The sequence below is a fragment of the Oryzias latipes genome, chromosome 21, assembly GCF_002234675.1.
Source record: "Oryzias latipes chromosome 21, ASM223467v1".
In the NCBI taxonomy this organism is placed as follows: Eukaryota; Metazoa; Chordata; class Actinopteri; order Beloniformes; family Adrianichthyidae; genus Oryzias; species Oryzias latipes.
In genome coordinates, this window is record NC_019879.2 from 2,030,425 (window position 1) to 2,051,386 (window position 20,962).

Genomic DNA, 20,962 nt, shown 5'->3' on the forward strand with positions numbered 1-20,962 from the left:
ACACAACAATTTTTTTGGGTTAAATATTCATTTTTTGCCCTGGTTTCTTTTCCAACCAGGAAGTAAGACAACTCGATCTCTGAGGCTCCGCCTTTTGATCCGTGTGGCTGCGCCATTTCATGACATGAACCTAGTTGGCCTCTGCAGTGTGTCTATGTTTCCCCATGAAAACAAACAACATCCAAACTGTTGCAAAGATGGATGTGCATTAGTTTATTTAAAATTAAATCCTTCTTGCCAATAGTAGTTAACTCCCTCGGAAACAAGTGGGGATGTGTGTTGGCCTGCATTAGTGCTGGCTGCGCAAACTATTCTTAGAAGAGGCTGTTCTCACCAGTCTACGTCAACTCATGAGAGCCCGCTCGTTTTCGTGTTGGGAGGGGCTGGCTCATAGCACAGGTTATTAAAATAATACTCAGAAATGTATGAATGGATCAAATACCGCTTTGGGTTTTTTTTGAGAAATGAAGATTATAATACACCTAAAAGCTCAAAAAAAAATGATTTTGCATTGAATAGGCCCTTTAACCTTGGTGGCATAGATTTAAAACGGTACTGAAACATTCCTCAGAGTTCATGTCCATATTGTCAGGATAGCATCACACAGTTGCTGCAGATATGTCAGCTGCACATCCATGATGCCAATGTCCTGTTTCACCACATTCCAAAGGGGATCTATTGGGTTGAGATTGGTGACAATGAAGGCCATTTGAGTCCAGTGCATTCATTGTCATGTTCAAGAAACCAGTCTAAGATTATTCCAGCTCTATGACATGACACATTATTATGCTGGCAGTAGCCATCAGACGATGGTACACTGTGGTCATGAGGAGGACATGGTCAGCAACAATACTCAGGTAGGCTGTGCATTGTAGCCATGCTGAAATGGTACTAAGGGGTTCAAAGTGTCCAAGAACCAGCAGGCAACGTTTTTCCAATCTTTTATTGCCCGTCTGGCACCAACATCCTCCTAAGTAACTTAAAACCCCTTTCTTCCCCACTTGGATACTTGATTTTTATGCAGGATTGTCTTGACTATGCCTAAATGCATTGAGTTGTTGCCTTGTAATTGCCGATTAGAAATTGTGTTAATGAGCAGTTGGACAGATGTCCGAATGAAGTGGCCACTGAGTGTTTATAACTTCAAATTGGACGGTATTTCTGACTCCAACTTTGATCCTAATGCTTTCATCTTTCCAAAGCGTAGAGCAGCTGTTGACCTACATAGTAGGATCTCTGATAATTTTACTTTTTTTTTTAATTAAAATTAAAGATAAAACAAAATCTGCCTAAAACAATTAGGAGCATTCTTTTTTTAATGGGATATTTTCTAAAACATTCACATGCTTTTTCTTTTGTATTTGACACTGGTAATACAGAAATATATTTTTATCAGTAATTTTCTCTCTGATCGCTGTTTGTTTTTTATTTTTTAAAGTACATCAGTTAACACAGGATGCCATTACTCTACAGGAGTGTTTAATAAGAAGAATAAGACGAGAATCAAATCTGTTTTGACACGAAACATGACAATCATCATCTGTAGTTGAGACCAGTGTTTACTTAAACTTCTATGCAAACATGACAGTTAAATATGAGGATGCAGTGATGCTGTGATCACAAATATTCAACACATCAAGCAGAAGGTTGAAGATCAGACTGAAGCTCAGAGAAGAAACCCTGCAAGTGAGTATCTGCCATTTTCAATTATTACATACAGATAATAATATTAAAACAGTGTGATAAACCAGTAAAACAAACTGTTTAACGTTTTTTATTCATTCAAATATCCTAAATATTTGTTATCAAATATATGGGAGTTTTCTCGGAACATAGCAAAGTTAGTTAAAAAAAAAAAAAAATCATTAAAGAGAAATGATTAAAGAAAGGGATTTATATTAGAAAGGATTTCAGATTTATTATTAGTAGTATGGGTTTTAATACGTATTTTCAGGTATTTGTTTTTGTTAATTTTCCCATTTATTTGTTAGTCAGATACCCCCTCCTCCACCCCCCAAAAAAGTCAGTTTAGTCAGTTCTGATGGTTTAGTCTTTTTTATAGTGTGATCTTTTAATCAAAATTGCAATTTGACACCAGAAATTTCAGGAACGATGGGACACATTTTTGTTAAAACTCATGTGTTTCTATCAGAAACTGTGTTTAAATTAAATGAAATATTTACTTTAGTGGATGACATACAATCATATTACTAGAATATTAGTGGGCATAATTGATTCTTGAAAAAAGTAAAAGAAATTGTTCTTTTAAACATAATTTATATCACAAATTCATCATGCAAATGCCCTTTCATAACAACACATTTAATTTTTTCCCAGCAGGAAATGTAAATAAACTAAACAGGAAATGTAAACAATAGTGTTTTTCGCACTTTTAAGTGTAAATAAATGCCTTTTAAATTGATGTTCAAAATATATATACAACAAAAATAAATGAGGCAAACTTCTGTTAAAACTTTATTTGAAATGATGATTTTAAAGTATGACATCAGAAGGACTCAGGTGTTTATATTCTGTTCTTTAATCAAACTACATTTGAAAAATTATTTTTACTCTGAGGAACTCACAATTTTTCCACTAAATAAAAAATCTTAACTCGTGTAAAAATGCTTTTTTCTCAGAGGTTAAATGAATACTCAAAGCAAAGATGAAGCAGAGTTTCTTCTTCCTCATCTTTGTGGGTAAGTGCATCATCAGCTCCTCTCTTTAGTTTTTCAAACTCACAGAGTCTGTATTTAATCTCAAAGTCACCAAGAAAATGAAATGTGCTCTCCTCTTTATTCTGGCTTCCAGGTCATTTTTGTCTCTTCACATGTCAGATGTATGACTATTACTTTGTTAATATGAACCTGAGTTGGACTGAAGCTCAGCAGCACTGCAGACACATTACACTGATCTGGCTACAGTGACCAACAGGAAAACTTGGACAAACTCAGAAACATGCAGAGAAGCTCCATGCGCTTGGAGGTCTGTACTATGAAGCAGGAACCAATGAGACTTCCACTGGTCTCTGCCTGGAGTGGAGTTCACAAAACAAATGTAAACTGGAATACTAATGAACCAAATGGTGGAAAAAAGACCTGGTGCTCTCTGTGAACACTTAAGTGGTTATATCGATTGTACACAAACCATTATTTCCTCTGCTTTAACAGTAAGAAATAATCATTTCTCTTGCTCCAAGTATACTGCAATTATACATACATTGTTCAACAAGAAAAATTAATGTCACGAAAACATCACAAACTATTTTTCTGTGTCAGAACTGTGCTTAGAAAGGTGAAATGTTATATCATTTGCCACGAAAATGTGGAGTTAATTTATTACCAACTTGTTTGTGTAGTTACAGGGGAAAACTCTCCAAACAAAATGTTTTTCTTAAGAAAAGAGACAAACTGGTTTGAGGCTCAGGAATACTGCAGAACTACATACACAGATTTAGTAGGAGAAGCACAGCTACAGGAATAAAGGAGAATTCTCATGGAAACAGTCCCTGTCAACAAGTATTGGTAGATTCTGTTGATGGACAAAACAATTGCTTGCCTTCAATTCTGAATGATTGCAATGATGGCCACATATTTATCGGGCTGTACAGAGCCACCTGGATCTGGTCGGATGGCAGCAGCTTTTTTTTAGACTGTGGGATAAGGAATTTTACCGTGGCAGTAAAAAGACTACAGCTGTTCTATTCTGACTGAGATGGCAGTTGGAGCATTGATGACTGTGGGAAAAAACAGCCCTTTATCTGTTACCAAGGTAAAGTTTTTCACTTGAAGATCTTCAATTAATTCATACTCATCTGTTAATCAACACTTTATTTTCAGATTCAATTAGTTAAACATTTATTGTTCTTCTCAATGGTGTTAGCAACAAAAACAAAAGCAAACAAGCACAATACGTTTCTGTGAAATCATCAATGAATTTAGAATATAATCTTAAATTAATACCCATCCCCACCAGATCATGTGATCCTGATCAAAGAGAACAGAACCTGGGAGGAGGCCTTATACTACTGCAGACATCACCACCATGACCTGGTCACCATCACTAACATGGATGAACAGAGATGGGTCCAGGAGAAAACCAAGAATGCCTCCTCTCCCTTTGTGTGGACTGGACTGCGCTACACCTGCACTCTGGGTTCTGGTTCTGGGTCAGTGATGAGGTGGTCCACTACAAGAACTGGGCCTCACCTGAACAGATGAATGAGTGTGACATGTCAGGAGCCATGCAAACGGTAGGAGAACACAAGTGGTTCAAGAAACATGATGAGGAGAAGTTCAACTTTTTCTGTTCAAAGTGAAAATTTGTTCAATGATCACATAATTCCTATATTATCTGGTTTATTTTTCATAAAAGAAGACAATGTTTATATTATGTTTATGACCTTAGTCTTTTATCTGCTGGTGTTATTTTCATAAGAAGTTATCTGTTCAAAGTGAAAATCAACTCAATGATTATAGGCTTTTTCTTTAATTGTTTTTACTGAGTTTTTTTTTTTTGGTTTAATGAGATGCTCTGAAATGTTTAAAATAAAGGCTTAAAGATCCACAAACATCTTTGCAGTTTTTCACTTTTTCATTTTTAAAATGTGTGCTAGGTGAATCAGACTGTGACTGTAAAGCGCTTTGGGCCTCAACCCACCAGACACAATTGTGACTGTAAAAAACATTCAGTTTCTTCAGTTCAACGCTTTCTGGCTCCTCTCTCTCTGTGTGGGGGGGTGGTGCTGGGCCTGGGTGTCGCACCTCCGGGGTGGGGCCCCTGGGCGGGTGGGCCTGGCCCCCTTGCTGGGGGGGGGGGGACAGCTGTTTGACCACCGGGGGAAAGTCTACAAGCTGCCCCAACTTACCCCTTCCTCATATAACCTCATAATAGGGTGAGGGGTGGGGGCTTAGCCTGCGAGGCCTTGGGGGGGTTTACTAGGCAGTGGCCCCCCTCCTATGGTTGCCGTATGGAGTGGGCCCCCCCTCTTTCGGTTTTACTTGCACCTTAGACATGTAGGGCCCTTGGTAGGGGGGTGCTTGGACATCACTGCCAGCAAGCAGCGGATGTCCTCCTAGCACCCTACCCGCCAATTTTAACCACACCTTAGACATTTAGGGTCCCTTGGTGGGGAGGGTGAGGGGCGTCACTGTGAGTAATCAGGAGATGTCCCCTTAGTGCCCTACCCGCCAATTTTAACTGCACCCCCCTTAGCACACACACCCCTCCCCCTCAATATATACATCCACACATAAACACACACACATGCACACACCACACCCAAACACACATACACACACACATTTTGCAAGGAAGGTGGGACCTAGGACCATCTGTCCCCTGCCTCTTCCCTGGGGGGGGTAGGGCCCCTTTGCAACGGCGGCCGTGTCCCCGGGGTGCCGGCTTCCTGGGCCCGGCGGTGCTCTCTCCGCGCGGTGGGGGGTTCACATTACATCGAGCCGGAGTGTTCGTGTCCCTGGGGGGTGGGTTCTGGTCCTTGCTCCTGAGCTGGGCCCCGCCAAATTTCCAACTGTGGCCGAGCCTGGTCGGGCCATATTTACAACACCCCTTGTGGGCCCTCTTTTTTCCCCGGGGTTCCCCCTCTGGGCGGGGGGCGGCCCCTGCCTCGCTCCTCCTGGACCAACCGTGGGCCGGGCGGATGGCTGCCTGGAGTGCGGAGCGGGTCTCCCTTGGGGGTCCTGGCTCGTACCTGGGGTTGGGGCGGGGGGATGCCCGGAACTCCTGGGTGGTGGTGGGGTGCTCGTCTGGGCTGTGGGCGTCCTTCTCCGGTGGGGCCCTGCGTTGGGTTCTCCCGGCGCGGCTGCTCTCCTGGTTGGGCTGGGGCGGCGCCTCTTTCCCCTCCGTGCCTCCCTGCTCTCTGGCTCTGGGGGCCTTGCGGCGGTCCTGCTGGCCCTGGCCTGGGTGGCGGGCTTGGTCGCCCGGGCGGCGGTTGTTCCCTGCCGGTTCCCGTGTGGCGTTGGGGGATTCCGGCTGCCGCTGCTGCTGCGGTGGGGGTCTTGGGGTGGGGATGGCTGGGCACTCTCCCTCCTTCTTTTCACGTTCCACCATCCATTTTAGAAGAACATAAACACTCACCTGAGCACAGGTGTTAGCTCACCTTGCACTAACAGTTTCATGACTGAATGACTGAAATATTTCACACTAGTTGGTTTTAAGGCATAAGTATGCGTGTGAACACTATCTGTTTTGTGTACATGTCGACAGGTGGACATTTTTGCAGCTAGCAGGTGTGTTTATAACATTTGAGTGTGTGTGTGGACAGGCTCCGCCCTTTTTGTACTACATTTGAACCTTACCATAATGATTAACAACCAGTAAACTTGTTGCTTTATGCTGCTTCATGGTCTTATCCCCCTTCCCCTCCTATTATCACCCCTACCCCCTCTCTCTATCGTCCCTCTCTTCTTCCCCTCTTTCCTTTTCCGTCCGGTCCAACACCAAAGATTTTCAGACATGATTGAAATTAATAAAGTTTGGCCTCAATTACAAAAGGGGTTTATCGACATACCTTTGGTTTGTCTGAAGATTAATAACCCCTCTTGTTAAAGTAAAATCTGCCAACACAAGAGGCCCTCAGCTCTCATCTGTCTGCCCAGCTGTTGGACAGGACAAGTTAAAAAAAAAAAAAAAAAAAAAAAAAAAAAACTATAATAGATTGTTTGCACCTGAGGGAAAACTGGTCTGGGTGACATTTTTGTTTTTCTTTTATACATTTTTATTTTCGACTTCCAGTAATCGCAGATACAGTTGCAGAACGTCCTGGAATCTTTTACTACACTGTAAACCCTAACAGTTGTATTGGCTCATAACCATTAAGGTTACACAACTTAAATATCATTTTGTAGTTGATTCAACTATAAAGTATTAAGCTCTATCAACATTTTTCCAAATTTAACTCAACAGTGCTCAATATTTTAAAGCTTATTTGTATCTAGCACTCAAAAATTTTAAGATCCCTGAAGTAGCGTCATGACGTCATCACGTACTGGTGGGAGGGTCTTTCGTTTTCTCAACGTTAGCTCAGGTGGCCATGTTGGATTTGCCGAATGCGAGTATGCGACGTTTGAAATTGAAAATCGAGCATTTTATTTTTCTGCAATGCGTTGCGCTTTTGCCCAGCTTCAAGACGCCCCAACCTCGTTTTTTTTCCATCCGCCTCATCGCTGATGTTTTCCTCAGTGGCGCCGTCTTGTCTTCAGCCCTGATTTAATTTGGTTAGTATCGTTTACGACGGTTTACACTACTATTTTTGAATGAAATGCTTTAAAAATGCTCTATACTACCGTAAATGTGCTTTACTGTTTAAACATACGTGTGTTCGATCGTTTTACAGCTTAATGTGACAATGTACATTAGTTCGTCATAGCGGAGCAGACGTATATGGCGAGCCAAACCCAAAATGCATTTCTGCCCGTAAGTTACGACAGTGATGAGTTTTTTCAGAGGTAGAAATGATCTGTAATGATCACTGCAATCACACTAAACGTGATCTGCGTGTGAAATTCGCGTTGGAGGCCTTTTGTTAGTGGCTAAAGTTTTCTGCTGGACACATGTCCAAAAATGTCACTCAAAGCCCTCTAACGGTTGTGTGGGAGGAGCTACCGCCAAAAGTTTTAAGCCTGGTTGCTACATGGAAGCACTGGGGTTTTGAATGCAGCTTTAAGCTTTTTTAAATCACTGAACTCTATTATAAGAAAGGTTTTTGTAAAAATAAATAATCAACGTGTTCCTGTTGTGTTCAGGTACCGAACTACAAGAGTCTTCAGTGTTTCACCTCCAGGCAGACGCCAAGACCAGCGAGGTAACTTGTCTCTTGATCAGTTATTTGTCTAGAGCTATTAAAAAAAACAAAAAATGCAATAGTTTGTGTAGTGCAATAAATGTTTTGATCAGAATATATTGAAACATTTTTCTTTAACATTGAAAAATCTCTTTTGGACTTTTTCAGATACTGAACTTCAGAGAGTTCACCAGAAAGTCACCATTTCACCAGAAAAGAGCCGTCAAGTTGGTGAGTTTTATACTTATTTAATATATTCATCCTGAACTATTACCACTATTAGATTTGATATGGAAGCATTTATGCAGATTTTAACTAGCCAAATAGAAATAGAGTTAAAATTATTTACAATTTAACCAAACATATTTAGATTGCAGGCTGAAGGTGGCACAATGGAATGGAGGTGCAAGTTGTGTTCTGCTACTTGAGCACTATGCAGTACTACATATAATACTGCAGTACGACATAGCCAATATTCCAAGGTGTTTCGACTGCCATGTATGTGGAGACACTTTGGAATATTTTCATGTGTCTATGATAGTTTTTTTTGTGGCTGGGTGGCTCGGTGGTAAGGTGACAAGCTACCATGCAGGAATCCAGGGTTCGATTCCCGGAGGGAATAAGCAATGGTACTGGGGGGCAATTACCATATCAATGGCGGAGCAGTTAAATCACCCAGTGGGGGTCCTTAGGCAAGGCCCTTAACGCTACTGCCTCCTGAGCGCGGTTCAGCTGCAGCTCACCCACTCCCCCAGGGGATGGGTCAAATGCGGAGAAGAATTTCCCCATTGAGGGATGAATACAGTATAAATTTAAATTTAGTTGCATTAGCACCATTCCATCATTTGAAAACCATGATAACTCATCTGGCAAGATCTGAAATAGATTTATGTAGAGTAGATGCAGTCAGAGGTAATTGTGCAGTTTTTACATGTTTGTGTAACTTAAAGCTGCCTTTTTCTGAGCCAAAGTCCACCAAAACAGCCAGGAACTGGCCAGCTTGGTTAGGATTTATGACCTCCAGGTGAATTTCTAATGAGAATAATTCAAAAACGGATAACAAATAATTGTAAACAGCTGTCAGAAGCCATAGTGTAACTTGCCTTAAAAATGACTTTGGGTCTTTGGCCTGAGGTGGATCATGCCATAAACACTGCACTGTCCTCTTACTAGAAATAGACATCTAGAAAAGGTATAATTTTATTATTTCTTAAAGTTCCTTAAGTAAATATTGGAAGTGTTTGCTCTGCGTTTGCTTCAATGGTAATGTATATTTCTTTTTATTCTTTTTAGGACCAGCGTGATGTGAACATGAGATGGGCACTTGTCATCCATGCACTTCCTGTTTATCTGCATGAATATGCCTCCAACTTCTTCAAGACCTGTACTGTAAGTGTACACGACTCCCTGTCAATGTTTTTCTCTAATCCTTTAATATTGATTGAGATTTTATCGAGTGACATAATAAATAGGCAATTGTTTGTAGTTTCCAAAATGAGTGATATTTTTAAATGGTTTTAAGAATGAGACGGAAGATGAAAGGCGAACATCAGGGACTGCTGATTGGAGGGAGCGGGAACCTTTTCGTTTACCTTTTCTGCTCCTGATCCATCATTGTATGAATAAAGAAAAATGAAGCTTTAGTCTTAAAGTGTGGGTGACATGGACTATTTTAATAAGCCAAAATATAGTAAATAGTCTCTATTTCATGTTGCGATTGTTTTTAATATTTTTCGAAAAAGAATAAATAGCGAAAAACGCGATATAAACAACAAGGACGGCCGCCGGCTTCTCGCATTCCGCCGACTTCGCGCCGCCATGTTTGTGACGTAACGAAAGGCAGACAACATGGCTAGCACCGATAGCGAAGCACAGAGTGATGCTACCGTCTCTATTAGCGATTTATCATCAGATGAACAGAAAGATGAAGAGGAAAGTTGCGGAGATTATCATGATGATGAGTCACTTTTGCAACCGTATCGATTCGAACCCTTTTGCGAAAGTGAGGAGGATATAGCAGAAAGTAGTAGGTCTAGTGATGCCGATGACGATAGCCAGCATGAAGATTCGGCTAGACTCCAGTAAGTCTAAAAAATGTATAAAATTAAATTACTCCACTTACCCTAAAGTATACTCAAAATGTCCCCTTTTGACCTAATCTAAACAAAGGTAAACACTGGTTTTCAACCCAATTTACAAAATAAATGTCACAAAATAAGGGGTTTCCCAGATATTACTACTCTTTAGTTAACAAAGTCACTGTATACCATTAACAACTGTGGAACATTAACAGTTTTACCTGTTTGAACCAGTTTGAAACCTTTTCTCGTGCGCGCGCGCGCTCACACACACACACACACACACACAGTTCAGTTTACTCACGGTACCGGCACCTCAAAAGCAAAAGAAAAAAAAAACGTTGCAGGCCTGTTGCTTCTCTTGCAAAACATTGAGTGCGTTGAAATACTCCAGTTGGATCCAAGGACAACAGAAAACACGACTACTTCGCCTCAATGTGATCCATCGTGATGCACACTAGCTTAGCAGCCTCCGCTCCCGACTCCAGCGCCGTCCTCTCCGACCCAGAAAACGGCTCGCTCGCTTCCAGCTCACCCGCCTTTCCTCGACTCAGAAGCCAAGATCCTCCTCCCAACTCTCCGTTCAAAATTCTTTTTGTCCCTTCGAAAACGCAGACTTCTCTCCTGCAGATCTGGAGGGAAGAATCCTTCGCCGTCCACCTTCTTGAACTTTCCCCTTTTCAGCAGCGTTTCTTGTTTTGGGAGTTTATACACAGATACACTATCACTAGATGTATTGCTACATCCAGCTGCCACACAACGACTTGGCATGTTGATGATTAACAGATTTAAAACACGAGAGAAACGAAGACTACCTGTTTTGTTTACATGCTGTCCGAAGCGGAACTGCGAAAGTCAATGCCTTTCGTGACGTCACAGGTCATATCAAGGTCACTTCCAGCCTGCGCTCTTAGCGGCAAATTCAAATCTCTGATTCCTTCGAAAGATGTCTATTATTCATATGCTTCGGATTTTTTTCGACGCTAACTATTGGTATCAATAGATTCAGCGTTTAAAAGGCTTTTTTATTGACAAAGTTGTTCAAAGCATGGCATCCACACTTTAAATTATTTTATAAATGTCCTGATTTTTCAGAAAAATGCTAAAGAACTTTTTAAAAACACAATTTTATTTGGAGTTGGTCCTTAAAGCATCACAGCCAGTTGATTAAAAGCTAACAGAATGTTAGCATGAAAAGATTCACATTGACAGGTGGCAGGAATGTTAGTTTTGGACATTAGTGTGATGAATATCTTTGAGGGTCTGAACTCATCTTTGTTTTCTGTTTTGTATTTTCCAGAATACCAGACCTCACAGACACTGCTGTGGTTCTCCTCTCAGTTGTCGTGGTGACGCTCCGGATGCTGCCGTCAGTGGTCCCACAGATCTGGCTGACTAATCTCTTCCACTCTTCGGGGACATCTATGCTCTGGACCTAAAGCACCCCAAAAACACTTGAACTTGCCTTCACATTTATTCAGAACGCTGTCATGAGCCGTGAGGACAGCAAATCACTGAAAGGACATTTATTGACGCTAAAGAATGCTGCGTTGAGTGAGTCTCCCAGAATGGACTATTTGTTGGTTTAAGTGTTATGCTACTAATGTGTTTTGTTGTGATCATTTGCTTTTTCTGCTGTACAATACAAACCAACACTTTTTGTCAATATGTTGTGTGGCACTCTTATGATGCAGTTTTATTTCACTGATTGTTTCATCCTCTTGATATTTGTGCTTTTTTTTTTTTTTAAAAGAGCAATTAAAAAAAGTGTATTAAGCAATCGCTATTGTGTGGCTTTCATGTTTGTTGGTTTTTATCAATGTTAGCTTTTAAATGTTGTTGTGGGACAGTATCAATACCTCTGTTTAGAATACATTTCAAGTAGAAACATTTTAAGCTCAAGAATTCTAAATATTTTCAATGCTACACATTTAATGAGTTAGAGAATTTATAAAACATTTGAGTGAATTTTACATATTTTATGAGTGAGTAATATTATAAAAATATAGTTAGTTAAAGTGTTTTTTTAGTTGGAAAAAATTAAAAACTTTGAGTAAATAATCACTCTTTTGTAAGTTGAGGAATCTTAATATTTTTAATATGAAATAATAAAAATTTAAGCCAACTGACAATATACATTTTAATAAATGTTAACTTAAAAGTTTTAATAATATAACTTAAAAACTATTGTGTAATCTGTTACAAAACAATTTTTAAGTTCTGTCAACTCGTTAGGGTTTACAGTGTACCACATTATCACATTTTTTATTTTTCTGCCACTGAACGATTTACGGGCTCTTGTGAGGAGGCATTTTTTTCTGCAGTTTTCTTACACCTTACTGAAAATGGCTTGAATCTGTCCATGGTCCTGTTGGCAATAATTCAACCGTTTTTGTGAGATCAAACCGAAAACAAGCAGATATGCAGCATCACAGGACAGCAAGGAGAAGCAGACGTCTCAGAAGATTTCCTCTGGATGCTCTGGCCAGATATGAACAGCTTGTGAGTTAAACCCTAACCCTAACTTAAAGTTTTTTTTTTTTGTTAAACTTAAGCATTTGTTGCTAATCGTGCTCAAGGTTAGAGTTGAACATTCTTTTTCCAACATTGGATTATGAGTCGTATAGTCTAATTACATGAAACACTTGTGAGTTCAAAGTTTAATATTTTTTATTCAGAGTCAAACCATATCACTTGTTTTATAAAAAAAATACTTTCATTTTAAAAATTTAAATAAAAATCCAAAAACCCGGCCAAAAAAAAAAAACATGAGATTTTCCAGTATTCATAAATATTTCATAAACCAAAATTTAAGACATCAAAATGAATCGAAACATTCAAAAAATTACATTTAATTTCCTTAATGAAATAATTATTGTTCTATCTTCAGAGTCTTCCACGTCTGAGAGGATTTCGGTAGTGTGTGTGAGAGGATTTCGGTAGTGTGTGTGAGAGGATTTCGGTAGTGAGTGTGAGAGGATTTCGGTAGTGTGTGTGAGAGGATTTCGGTAGTGAGTGTGAGAGGATTCAGTAGTGAGTGTGAGAGGATTTTTTGGTAGTGAGTGTGAGAGGATTTCGGTAGTGTCTGTGAGAGGATTTCGGTAATGAGTGTGGGAGGATTTTGTGGTAGTGTGTGTGAGAGGATTTCGGTAGTGAGTGTGAGAGCATTTCGGTAGTGAGTGTGAGAGGATTTTTTGGTAGTGTGTGTGAGAAGATTTCGGTAGTGTGTGTGAGAGGATGTCGGTACTGTGTGTGAGAGGATTTCGGAAGTGAGTGTGAGACGATTTCAGTAGTGAGTGTGAAAGGATTTTTTGGTAGTGTGTGTGAGAAGATTTCGGTAGTGAGTGTGAGAGGATTTCGGTAGTGTGTGTGAGAGGATTTCAGTAGTGAGTGTGAGGGGATTTTTTGGTAGTGTGTGTGAGAGGATTTCGGTAGTGAGTGTGAGAGGATTTTTTGGTAGTGTGTGTGAGAGGATTTCGGTAGTGTGTGTGAGAGGATTTTTTGGTAGTGTGTGTGAGAGGATTTCGGTAGTGAGTGGGAAAGTATTTTTTGGTAGTGTGTGTGAGAGGATTTCGGTAGTGAGTGTGAGAGGATTTCAGTAGTGTGTGTGAGAGGATTTCGGTAGTGAGTGTGAGAGGATTTTTTGGTAGTGTGTGTGAGAGGATTTCGGTAGTGAGTGTGAGAGGATTTCGGTAGTGAGTGTGAGAGGATTTCGGTAGTGAGTGTGAGAGGATTTCAGCAGTGAGTGTGAGAGGATTTTTTGGTAGTGTGTGTGAGAAGATTTCGGTAGTGTGTGTGAGAGGATTTCGGTAGTGTGTGTGAGAAGATTTCGGTAGTGAGTGTGAGAGGATTTCGGTAGTGTGTGTGAAGGGATTTCAGTAGTGAGTAAGAAGGGATTTTTTGGTAGTGTGTGTGAGAGGATTTCGGTAGTGAGTGGGAAAGGATTTTTTGGTAGTGTGTGTGAGAGGATTTCGGTAGTGAGTGTGAGAGGATTTCGGTATTGTGTGTGAGAGGATTTCGGTAGTGAGTGTGAGAGGATTTTTTGGTAGTGTGTGTGAGAGGATTTCGGTAGTGAATGTGAGAGGATTTCGGTAGTGAGTGTGAGAGGATTTCGGTAGTGAGTGTGAGAGGATTTCGGTAGTGATTGTGAGAGGATTTTTTGGTAGTGTGTGTGAGAAGATTTCGGTAGTGTATGTGAGAGGATTTCGGTAGTGTGTGTGAGAGGATTTCGGTAGTGAGTGTGAGAGGATTTCAGTAGTGAGTGTGAGAGGATTTTTTGGTAGTGAGTGTGAGAGGATTTCGGTAGTGAGTGTGAGAGGATTTCGGTAGTGTGTGTGAGAGGATTTCGGTAATGAGTGTGAGAGGATTTTTTGGTAGTGTGTGTGAGAGGATTTTTTGGTAGTGTGTGTGAGAGGATTTCGGTAGTGAGTGTGAGAGGATTTCGGTAGTGAGTGTGAGAGGATTTCGGTAGTGAGTGTGAAAGGATTTTTGGTAGTGTGTGTGAGAGGATTTCGGTAGTGAGTGTGAGAGGATTTCGGTAGTGTGTGTGAGAGGATTTCGGTAATGAGTGTGAGAGGATTTTTTGGTAGTGTGTGTGAGAGGATTTCGGTAGTGAGTGTGAGAGGATTTCGGTAGTGAGTGTGAGAGGATTTTGGTAGTGAGTGTGAGAGGATTTCAGTAGTGAGTGTGAGAGGATTTCGGTAGTGTAAGTGAGAGGATTTCGGTAGTGTGTGTGAGAGGATTTTTTGGTAGTGTGTGTGAGAGGATTTCAGTAGTGAGTTTGAGAGGATTTCAGTAGTGAGTGTGAGAAGATTTTTTGGTAGTGTGTGTGAGAGGATTTCGGTAGTGAGTGTGAGAGGATTTCGGTAGTGAGTGTGAGAGGATTTCGGTAGTGTGTGTGAGAGGATTTAGGTAGTGAGTGTGAGAGGATTTTTTGGTAGTGTGAGTGAGAAGATTTCGGTAGTGAGTGTGAGAGGATTTCGGTAATGAGCGTGAGAGGATTTCGGTAGTGAGTGTGAGAGGATTTTTGGTAGTGTGTGTGAGAGGATTTTTTGGTAGTGTGTGTGAGAGGATTTCGGCAGTGAGTGTGAGAGGATTTCGGTAGTGTGTGTGAGAGGATTTCGGTAGTGAGTGTGAGAGGATTTTCTGGTAGTGTGTGTGAGAGGATTTCGGTAGTGTGTGTGAGAGGATTTCGGGTAGTGAGTGTGAGAGGATTTTCTGGTAGTGTGTGTGAGAGGATTTCGGTAGTGAGTGTGAGAGGATTTCGGTAGTGAGTGTGAGAGGATTTTTTTGGTAGTGTGTGTGAGAAGATTTCGGTAGTGTGTGTGAGAGGATTTCCGGTAGTGAGTGTGAGAGGATTTCAGTAGTGAGTGTGAGAGGATTTTTTGGTAGTGAGTGTGAGAGGATTTCGGTAGTGGGTGTGAGAGGATTTCGGTAATGAGTGTGAGAGGATTTTTTGGTAGTGTGTGTGAGAGGATATTTTGGTAGTGTGTGTTAGAGGATTTCGGTAGTGAGTGTGATAGGATTTTTTGGTAGTGTGTGTGAGAGGATTTTGGTAGTGAGTGTGAGAGGATTTCGGTAGTGAGTGTGAGGGGATTTTTTGGTAGTGTGTGTGAGAGGATTTCGGTAGTGTGTGTGAGAGGATTTTTTGGTAGTGTGTGTGAGAGGATTTCAGTAGTGAGTTTGAGAGGATTTCAGTAGTGAGTGTGAGAAGATTTTTTGGTAGTGTGTGTGAGAGGATTTCGGTAGTGAGTGTGAGAGGATTTCAGTAGTGAGTGTGAGAGGATTTCGGTAGTGAGTGTGAAAGGATTTTTTGGTAGTGTGTGTGAGAGGATTTCGGTAGTGAGTGTGAGAGGATTTCGGTAGTGTGTGTGAGAGGATTTAGGAAGTGAGTGTGAGAGGATTTTTTGGTAGTGTGAGTGAGAGGATTTCGGTAGTGAGTGTGAGAGGATTTCGGTAGTGAGTGTGAGAGGATTTTTTGTTAGTGTGTGTGAGAAGATTTCGGTAGTGAGTGTGAGAGGATTTCGGTAATGAGCGTGAGAGGATTTCGGTAGTGAGTGTGAGAGGATTTTTTGGTAGTGTGTGTGAGAGGATTTCGGTAGTGAGTGTGAGAGGATTTCGGTAGTGAGTGTGAGAGCATTTCGGTAGTTAGTGTGAGAGGATTTTTTGGTAGTGTGAGTGTGAGAGCATTTCGGTAGTGTGTGTGAGAGGATTTCGGTAGTGTGTGTGAGAGGATTTTTTGGTAGTGTGTGTGAGAGGATTTTGGCAGTGAGTGTGAGAGGATTTCGGTAGTGTGTGTGAGAGGATTTCGGTAGTGAGTGTGAGAGGATTTTCTGGTAGTGTGTGTGAGAGGATTTCGGTAGTGAGTGTGAGAGGATTTCGGTAGTGAGTGTGAGAGGATTTCGGTAATGAGCGTGAGAGGATTTCGGTATGAGTGTGAGAGGATTTTTGGTAGTGTGTGTGAGAGGATTTTTTGGTAGTGTGTGTGAGAGGATTTCGGCAGTAAGTGTGTGAGGATTTCGGTAGTGTGTGTGAGAGGATTTCCGTCGTGAGTGTGAGAGGATTTTCTGGTAGTGTGTGTGAGAGGATTTCGGTAGTGTGTGTGAGAGGATTTCGGTAGTGAGTGTGAGAGGATTTTCTGGTAGTGTGTGTGAGAGGATTTCGGTAGTGAGTGTGAGAGGATTTCGGTAGTGAGTGTGAGAGGATTTCGGTAGTGAGTGTGAAAGGATTTTTTGGTAGTGTGTGTGAGAGGATTTCGGTAGTGAGTGTGAGAGGATTTCGGTAGTGTGTGTGAGAGGATTTCGGTAGTGAGTGTGAGAGGATTTTTTGGTAGTGTGTGTGAGAGGATTTCGGTAGTGAGTGTGAGAGGATTTCGGTAGTGAGTGTGAGAGGATTTTGGTAGTGAGTGTGAGAGGATTTCAGTAGTGAGTGTGAGAGGATTTCGGTAGTGTAAGTGAGAGGATTTCGGTAGTGTGTGTGAGAGGATTTTTTGGTAGTGTGTGTGAGAGGATTTCAGTAGTGAGTTTGAGAGGATTTCAGTAGTGAGTGTGAGAAGATTTTTTGGTAGTGTGTGTGAGAGGATTTCGGTAGTGAGTGTGAGAGGATTTCGGTAGTGAGTGTGAGAAGATTTCGGTAGTGTGTGTGAGAGGATTTAGGTAGTGAGTGTGAGAGGATTTTTTGGTAGTGTGAGTGAGAAGATTTCGGTAGTGAGTGTGAGAGGATTTCGGTAATGAGCGTGAGAGGATTTCGGTAGTGAGTGTGAGAGGATTTTTTGGTAGTGTGTGTGAGAGGATTTTTTGGTAGTGTGTGTGAGAGGATTTCGGCAGTGAGTGTGAGAGGATTTCGGTAGTGTGTGTGAGAGGATTTCGGTAGTGAGTGTGAGAGGATTTTCTGGTAGTGTGTGCGAGAGGATTTCGGTAGTGTGTGTGAGAGGATTTCGGTAGTGAGTGTGAGAGGATTTTCTGGTAGTGTGTGTGAGAGGATTTCGGTAGTGAGTGTGAGAGGATTTCGGTAGTGAGTGTGAGAGGATTTTTTGGTAGTGTGTGTGAGAAGATTTCGGTAGTGTGTGTGAGAGGATTTCGGTAGTGAGTGTGAGAGGATTTCAGTAGTGAGTGTGAGAGGATTTTTTGGTAGTGAGTGTGAGAGGATTTCGGTAGTGGGTGTGAGAGGATTTCGGTAATGAGTGTGAGAGGATTTTTTGGTAGTGTGTGTGAGAGGATATTTTGGTAGTGTGTGTTAGAGGATTTCGGTAGTGAGTGTGAGAGGATTTTTTGGTAGTGTGTGTGAGAGGATTTTGGTAGTGAGTGTGAGAGGATTTCGGTAGTGAGTGTGAGGGGATTTTTTGGTAGTGTGTGTGAGAGGATTTCGGTAGTGTGTGTGAGAGGATTTTTTGGTAGTGTGTGTGAGAGGATTTCAGTAGTGATTTTGAGAGGATTTCAGTAGTGAGTGTGAGAAGATTTATTTGGTAGTGTGTGTGAGAGGATTTCGGTAGTGAGTGTGAGAGGATTTCAGTAGTGAGTGTGAGAGGATTTCGGTAGTGAGTGTGAAAGGATTTTTTGGTAGTGTGTGTGAGAGGATTTCGGTAGTGAGTGTGAGAGGATTTCGGTAGTGTGTGTGAGAGGATTTAGGAAGTGAGTGTGAGAGGATTTTTTGGTAGTGTGAGTGAGAGGATTTCGGTAGTGAGTGTGAGAGGATTTCGGTAGTGAGTGTGAGAGGATTTTTTGTTAGTGTGTGTGAGAAGATTTCGGTAGTGAGTGTGAGAGGATTTCGGTAATGAGCGTGAGAGGATTTCGGTAGTGAGTGTGAGAGGATTTTTTGGTAGTGTGTGTGAGAGGATTTCGGTAGTGAGTGTGAGAGGATTTCGGTAGTGAGTGTGAGAGCATTTCGGTAGTTAGTGTGAGAGGATTTTTTGGTAGTGTGAGTGTGAGAGCATTTCGGTAGTGTGTGTGAGAGGATTTCGGTAGTGTGTGTGAGAGGATTTTTTGGTAGTGTGTGTGAGAGGATTTTGGCAGTGAGTGTGAGAGGATTTCGGTAGTGAGTGTGAGAGGATTTCGGTAGTGAGTGTGAGAGGATTTCGGTAATGAGCGTGAGAGGATTTCAGTAGTGAGTGTGAGAGGATTTTTTGGTAGTGTGTGTGAGAGGATTTTTTGGTAGTGTGTGTGAGAGGATTTCGGCAGTAAGTGTGTGAGGATTTCGGTAGTGTGTGTGAGAGGATTTCCGTCGTGAGTGTGAGAGGATTTTCTGGTAGTGTGTGTGAGAGGATTTCGGTAGTGTGTGTGAGAGGATTTCGGTAGTGAGTGTGAGAGGATTTTCTGGTAGTGTGTGTGAGAGGATTTCGGTAGTGAGTGTGAGAGGATTTCGGTAGTGAGTGTGAGAGGATTTTTTGGTAGTGTGTGTGAGAAGATTTCGGTAGTGTGTGTGAGAGGATTTCGGTAGTGAGTGTGAGAGGATTTCAGTAGTGAGTGTGAGAGGATTTTTTGGTAGTGAGTGTGAGAGGATTGCGGTAGTGGGTGTGAGAGGATTTCGGTAATGAGTGTGAGAGGATTTTTTGGTAGTGTGTGTGAGAGGATATTTTGGTAGTGTGTGTGAGAGGATTTCGGTAGTGAGTGTGAGGGGATTTTTTGGTAGTGTGTGTGAGAGGATTTTGGTAGTGAGTGTGAGAGGATTTCGGTAGTGAGTGTGAGGGGATTTTTTGGTAGTGTGTGTGAGAGGATTTCGGTAGTGTGTGTGAGAGGATTTTTTGGTAGTGTGTGTGAGAGGATTTCAGTAGTGAGTTTGAGAGGATTTCAGTAGTGAGTGTGAGAAGATTTTTTGGTAGTGTGTGTGAGAGGATTTCGGTAGTGAGTGTGAGAGGATTTCAGTAGTGAGTGTGAGAGGATTTCGGTAGTGAGTGTGAAAGGATTTTTTGGTAGTGTGTGTGAGAGGATTTCGGTAGTGAGTGTGAGAGGATTTCGGTAGTGTGTGTGAGAGGATTTAGGTAGTGAGTGTGAGAGGATTTTTTGGTAGTGTGAGTGAGAGGATTTCGGTAGTGAGTGTGAGAGGATTTCGGTAGTGAGTGTGAGAGGATTTTTGTTAGTGTGTGTGAGAAGATTTCGGTAGTGAGTGTGAGAGGATTTCGGTAATGAGCGTGAGAGGATTTAGGTAGTGAGTGTGAGAGGATTTTTTGGTAGTGTGTGTGAGAGGATTTCGGTAGTGAGTGTGAGAGGATTTCGGTAGTGAGTGTGAGAGCATTTCGGTAGTTAGTGTGAGAGGATTTTTTGGTAGTGTTAGTGTGAGAGCATTTCGGTAGTGTGTGTGAGAGGATTTCGGTAGTGTGTGTGAGAGGATTTTTTGGTAGTGTGTGTGAGAGGATTTCGGCAGTGAGTGTGAGAGGATTTCGGTAGTGTGTGTGAGAGGATTTCGGTAGTGAGTGTGAGAGGATTTTCTGGTAGTGTGTGTGAGAGGATTTCGGTAGTGAGTGTGAGAGGATTTCGGTAGTGAGTGTGAGAGCATTTCGGTAGTGAGTGTGAGAGGATTTTTTGGGTAGTGTGTGTGAGAGGATTTTGGTAGTGTGTATGAGAGGATTTCGGTAGTGAGTGTGAGAAGATTTTTTGGTAGTGTGTGTGAGAGCATTTCGGTACTGGGTGTGAGAGAATTTTTTGGTAGTGTGTGTGAGAGGATTTCGGTAGTGTGTGTGAGAGGATTTTCGGTAGTGTGTATGAGAGCATTTTCACATGTGTATTTGAGAGATTTCCTATGTGTATGTGAATTAATATATTTTCAGTTGTATGTATACAAGCATTTCACTAGTGTGTGTGAGAGATTTCATATGTGTTTATGAATGCTAATTCTGAATAATGTCTTACACGGCACCTCATACATACCGGTGAGCATTAAAATTGTCTTTAGCGGTAACAACATGAGCAGACAAGCTGCAGAATCCGCTACCCGCTGGTCTCAACTCGTTTTTGATGGAGATGAAAAGAACCACGAGCTGTGGAAGACAAAATTCCTTGGCCATCTTCGACTGTTGGGTCTAAAGGAAATAATTTTGGAATAAGACGACGAGTAAGAAGACGGAAGAAAAATGATGGGGCCTACGCTGGATGAATCCAATTTTTGGATGATAAAAGCCTATCGCTGGTGATGCGGGAGGCAACAGATGATGGACGGGAGGCAATTCCGATTTGGAGGAATTACAATGCCGGAAAAGGTAAACCCCGGATGATAAGCCTGTATACTGAACTGACTTTGCTTAAGAAATCCAGCAGCGAGAGTGTGACCGAATACGTTATCCGCGCGGAGACTGCCATTATAGCACTGAGGAATGCCTGTATTGACCATATTCATGTTTTGTCCTCGGTGGTGAGAGCTAGACTGCAAGACAGTAAAAGTACCTTTGTTTGTTTTCTGGATAAATAGAGATCTTCTTGAATATAAATTACTCATGTGTGGAATTAATGGTAAGTTTTATAAATAAATTAAAGCTCCGTACAAGGCTCCATTAGCCTGTGGACAGGTGAATGACCTAAAAACAGGTTGGTTTCCTACACCATTTGGAGTTGAAGAAGATGTTCTTTCACCAACTCTTTTTGCTATCTATGTC

General features: G+C 41.6%; 1 long non-coding RNA gene across 1 annotated transcript; it reads left to right on the forward strand.

The window, feature by feature from the left end:
- The first annotated feature begins 7,992 nt into the window (after positions 1-7,992).
- LOC111946775 lies at positions 7,993-11,228 on the forward strand. The gene is made up of 3 exons (XR_002872529.1): positions 7,993-8,032; positions 9,095-9,190; positions 11,180-11,228. It is a non-coding gene; the product is annotated as an uncharacterized LOC111946775 (long non-coding RNA).
- The last annotated feature ends 9,734 nt before the right edge of the window (positions 11,229-20,962 follow it).